Below are 6,192 nucleotides of genomic sequence, written 5' to 3' on the forward strand. Positions count from 1 at the left end.
CAAAATGTTGCAAGTGTTAATGGAGGGCCGGTGGGTGGGTGGAAAGAATTTTGGCATGTCAAAATGGGGGGGGCAAAGATTTTTGGGATGGCCAAAGGGAGGACAAGCAATTTTTGGCAGACCATTTTGAGAATTCACCACTGGGGGTACACATAGGCCTAATTATTGCAGCGCCCCTAAATTTGTTATTTAACCAGGGGCCTAGCCAGCTTTTTTTGGTCGGGTGAGGGGGAGGGGCAAAATTTCTAGGGAATAGATGGAAAAAATCCTGATTGCATCATTTTGACCCGGTATTAAAGGGTGGGATATTATACAATTATTTTTTATACCTCCCTTTTTTGGTTTAGCCCAATTACCCCATTTGTTTCAAGAATTTAGGGGCTGTGCAATAATTATGAGCCCTCCCCTCCCGACATTAGCGTAGCCAGGACTTTAATGTGAATGTGATGGGGAAAGGACACCATACTCTTATCATTCCCATTTTCTCCCCTGAAAAATTTATCCCTTTGGCTGCGCCCTTTCCTGCGTGGGGGGGGGGGTGAGGGATTTCCAAACAGTGTGCCAAGAAATGCTTGCCCACCCCTTCACCATGCCAAAATTACCCCCCACATTTTGAACTGCCAAAAATCTTTGCCCCCCCCCCCCTTTGCACATGCCAAATTTGTGCGATTCAATTTGCAAACCTTGCGATATATTGCGAGTGTAAGAATTTCTGTACTGTTTTCCGGGTCCCATGAATATGTGCCAACAATTGCTTGCATCCCCCTCCCGCTTGCCAACAATTACTTGCTCCCCTTTCATCAGCTAGCCAAAAACTCTTGCCTCTCCCCCCCCCTCAAAAAAAAAAAAAATTACCCTCCTCCAGGGCAGGGCAGTGGCAAGTGAGGCTGCTTGCACGAGTGAGTGCAGCACTATAGTTCGGCACATATAAAATCAGAATATTTTTTGTCAGTTTTTCAGTTCAAGACGCACGCTTCTTTCTGGAGATGCTAGCTAACGACTCATGATCATATCCATTGAACACCTTTTTTTCAAGTGCAAGGAACCAAATCTGGCTTCTTTAAACTAAATCAATTACGGGAGATATTCACCACTTTCTATCCCGGTATCCAAAGATTTATCGTCTAATATCAAACCGTACATAGCACATTCATGTGTATCAATCCTGGGTATTCATTTCAGTGTCTCAGTGCTGTATAATGTAATTATTAACCGGGGGATGTCGGCAGCCCTCGAATTAAGGATCTGAAGGGGCACAGTAACTTTTTTAGGGCAAGTTGAAAATTGCCTTGGATTTTCAGTGAAAAGGCAAGGCAGCACGGCAGTTTGTAATATTTCAAGAGGGCATCATGGCAACTGTTGAAAATTTGGGAAGGGCACCAAGGCAATTTCTCAAAAGTGAAGAAAACACACACAAACATAGATTGATGATTTTATAATGAAGGGGCAAGGCTGGGGCACCGATAGACTTCTCCGTAGTCCACTTGCCAATTGTGCATACTCTGGCTATTAGTGAGTATTACATTTAAGCTTAAAACTCTGATTTAATGAATGTGTGCACAATTGATAGATTTTCACAACTGATCTTTTCAGTCACCGTACGCCCTCTGTTTTTTAGCTTCCCAAGTAGGTGGGGGTGTGTATGTGGGTGTGGGTGGGGGTGTGTATAGGGTTCGGGGTTGGGGTGTTGTACACGTCTTAATATGTCACTCAGCTGAACTATATAAGTTCCATTAACAACATTTGTTTGGTAAGTTACCATTCATATAATATTTTGAATATTTATATGTGTGGCGTGAGATCAACCACTGCTTGTCAGTAAAATAGACTGAAAATGTAAAAAATAGTTACTTTTCCACATGAAGCAGCGTGTGTAACAATATTAAGGGGTAGGGGAAATATAAATCATCATAACTCAACTTCAACTCATGATAATGAATTCATTTTGGAATCAATATGTAGCTAATTGATTGTTCAAATGTTTTAGTATTAATATTTTAAAGCAAAGCAAACATTATTTGTCAGGTAGATAAACATCAAATGTGAGAAAAGGTTAATTTTTCATGTATAACCATGTCAAATATGGTATTATTAAGGGTTAGGGGAAATAAAACCACCATAACTCAACCTTTACTCATAATAATGATGGTTTTTCGGATAATAAATTGGCAGATTCTAAAAATTGTTCAGTATTAAAGTGTCATTATAATTATGCCATTATGATATGTTGCATTCAATAATATAAGCCTACGTAGGGCCTATACTTTACTTTTACCGTCACAAATATAATTATATAAACTTTTTCATAACCATTTTATACTAGTATTTTGATGTAATAAATATCAGTATAATTTCGAGTTCAACTGAATGCGTTCATCATGATTAATAACATTTTTATTTATCAAAAATCGACTATGGCATAGTCTAGGGCACCGACGGCAACTTCATTAGAGGGCACAGCAAGTCCTTGGGCATTATGGCAGTGGGGATGGGCACCCACAACAAAATGCCATGGGTGCCGTGGGTTAATTCGAGGGCTGGATGTCGGTGTGTCACCCACCAATCCACCTAAAACATTGCAAATTAATTACACAAACTCAATATTTCCTTTTCATATTTTATTAAGCAAAACATCATGGGGACAAATTGATTTGTCATAGTGTTTCAACATTATATTATCTTGTGAATGCTGCTAGAGGTCTACTCATATGTTGTACAGGTTTAGGCACATGCATGATAACACATTTCAATATCATCATTGGGCTGGGAAAACCTATGTGCCATTGTAGACTGCTGCCCTCATTCGCCAACTCTCTGGGTTGACAACTAAGAAAACTATGTGTTGGCCTTTTGACCGGGTTTGTTATTTTTAGAACTTCAAAGTGTGATCTTGTCACAACGACACAGTAAAATGGCGCCCCTAGTCAGTCACGCTATGGCACACAACCAAAGCCACATAAGAACATTTTCATAAATCCGACACGATATGAACTGTAAGTTATTCAGTCATCACCACAAAGCATAACATAAATACATGCGCAGACGACTGAAGGAGTTAGTCTTTGTGCCACTGGCCCCTGAACATGTTTAAAGCAAACCCTCCTATATGCAACCTCTTGGCAGTTTTGTTTTAAACATGTTCAAGGACCACAAGTATAGGTATTTCCCGCCCAAAGATGATATACAAGGGCTCTTCAACCTCTTGCAACTGTCCCAAGTCATAACCAAGATGTAACATGTTTACATATATGTATATCTAAAATATGTATAAGTAGCATAATACTTGCATACAAAAACAAAGTAAACTTATACACCTATATTGTAATACATTCTCTTTCTTTCTTTCTGCTCTTTCATATGTACTCTCTTGAAAGGCACTGACAAGGTTTAAAGCATGTCTTGTAGCATTATTCTGAAGCATAGTTTCTGTGGGTCTTACATACTGAAAATTATTTGAGGAAAATAACAAACTATTGAAACTGTTAAACGGTTAAAAAGCTCTAAAGTTATCATTGTTAATGGAGTTCTTATTGCAACACATCAGAAACTTAGTATTTAACTTCACCATGGTACATTGCAATAGGGATTTTAGTATTACATCATTGGGCAGGAAAAACCTCCTATGTGCTTGTGGCCCCTGAACATGTTTAAAACAAAACTGCCAACAGGTTACATCGCAGGATTTGCATGTTCAGGGGCCAATGACACATAGGAGGTTTTTCCTGCCCAACGATGTCATGTAAATTTGTAAACTGCTTGCTTTGGACACGATTCAGTTTACCAAAAGACTGTGGGCAATTTTAATTTAAAATTTGACATATATTTCATGTGAAAGCAAATAATTTGAATTAGTCAGTGATGGAATACACAGGGCACACAAATATAACCTGAACTTTACAAGTCTTTTAAATAAATACAAGGTTTTTACCTTCAAATATTAAATAAGAAAAATATTAACACCCAGGGACAAAATACACACATACTAATTTAACATGTTTTATACATGAAACATCTCAGAGTAAAAATGAATGCCTTGTGACATTTTGTTTTTGACATTTTGTTTTTATATAGTTTACAATCTACCCTGGTAGAAAAGATACCGTGGAATTCAGCAGCCTGCACTGCTTTTGACCTTGTATGTACCAAAATGATCCTGATCAATGACATATGTGTATATCCATATCAAAATGATGCACTTGTCAGCTGCTACATGTGTCTCATTTCACATAATGGCCAGGAATAAATACCAGACTCATCTCAAGTGGAGGTCACTTCAAATCATCCCCAAGTCACATGGTAAAGGAATGTTCTCTGTATTCCTAGATCATGTGACTTGGGGGATGATTTGAAGTGACCTCCACTTCAGATGAGTCTGGTATTTATCCCGGGTATTTATTCTCAGTTATTATGTGAAATGAGACACATGTAGCAGCCGACAAGTGCATCGTTTTAATATGGATGTACACATATATAACATAACATAATCACAACCAGATATATCATACATCTGAAGCTCTAACAAAGTCCAACATCATCTGTCAAATCGTATCAATAAAGTGCGAAAGACGCATATGCTACACCCACCCTGTCCCTGCATAGTGAAGTGTATTTTTCAAAGTGCAGTCTTGATATTTTTGTGTAAACTCAAATGTACGCACCACTGATTGATTTGTTAGCCATGGTCAATAGAATGATTGGCCCTCATGAATATGCAAGAATTCTCATTGCATACAAAGCACAGGGACTTTGCCTGTGGAGCCACATCTGTATGTTACCAATGCTCACACAATGCACCTTCAATTTATGAAAAGAGGTAACATCTTGTGAAAATAACCTTTATTGATGTTGCCACTGTCATATGACATTTTCAATATCTCCCATCAATATTTACAATAATATTGCATAAATATGATATTCTTATTTTTCTGAGTACACTAATTATTAAGTATAAGAAAGAAAAAGATAACCAACCATATGAATATTTTCCTAGTTGTATATACAGAGATGCCACTGGGGTGTTCAATTGCTTGCCCCCCCCCCCCCAAGTACCTATGCAAGGCGTGCTGCAGGGGTCCAGATGGAACAGCCCCGGCAGGGGTGTAGGGACAGGGCACCCACAAGAAAATTTTGTAAACTATGATACCGAATAATACATTTCCAAGTTTAGGCTATTACACAACTCATTGTGTTCATCAATATATTATTACTATGCAATGTATCATAAAAATATCTGTAAAGCACTAAATTTTTGAACTCTGAAAAGATAATTCTTTTATTTTGATGTTGATGAACATTGCATACATTAAGGGTATTACACCTGCCCAATTTTGTGCCTATTTTTGCATTTTTCTCAAAATTATAGCGCATTGGTGACAAGAACAGTATGTATATTATAGGGGCAAGGACTACAACTACTGCACTGGAAATTTTATTTCAGCACAGACAACAATTGTGGAGTTACAGTCAAAAATGAGGGAAAACCAATATTTGATCAATAAATCAATAACTACCTGCCTTGAGTTGCTGAATTTTCAGTGCAGTAGTTGAAGTCTTTGCCCCTATAATATACATATCTTACCTGTCACCAATGCGCTATATTTTTGAGAAAAATGCAAAAATAGGCACAAAATTGACCAGGGGTGTAGTACCCCCTTAAATAAGGCCTACAAAACCTACATGTATTGTACAGTGAGAGAGAGTGAAATCAGCACATATAGATATGATTTCAAAATGGATGCATTGCAAATCCAACACATTTATGAAGTGAATACAAATTATAACTTTGCATATATTGAAGACACAAAATGGGGGTTTTTTTCTTCAAGTCAACCATGAATGATCTTTTTTTTGGCAATTATTATTATTAATTATTATTATTTCTGAAATGTTCAAAAATCATAATTCCTATAAAAATCGGAAAAGTGACATCTCTGTATATATTTCATTCTATAGATTTCTTGTAATACCAATTCACCTAGAATAAGCAATTTTATGAACTATGGTTAAAAATATCCTCTCAAAATTGCAGAATTACATGTTTTTTCAACTCTTAAAAAAGAATCATCTGTGAATGATGCGTCATTCTCAAAGGGTGTCAGACATATGTGCTTCAAATCTTTGCCACAGATTTATATTTCTGGGCTGTAATTTGTTTTTCTTACCCCTGATTCAATTAAAAAATTCATGTGCTTT

Source organism: Amphiura filiformis, chromosome 5 (assembly GCF_039555335.1).
Source record: "Amphiura filiformis chromosome 5, Afil_fr2py, whole genome shotgun sequence".
Lineage (NCBI taxonomy): Eukaryota > Metazoa > Echinodermata > Ophiuroidea > Amphilepidida > Amphiuridae > Amphiura > Amphiura filiformis.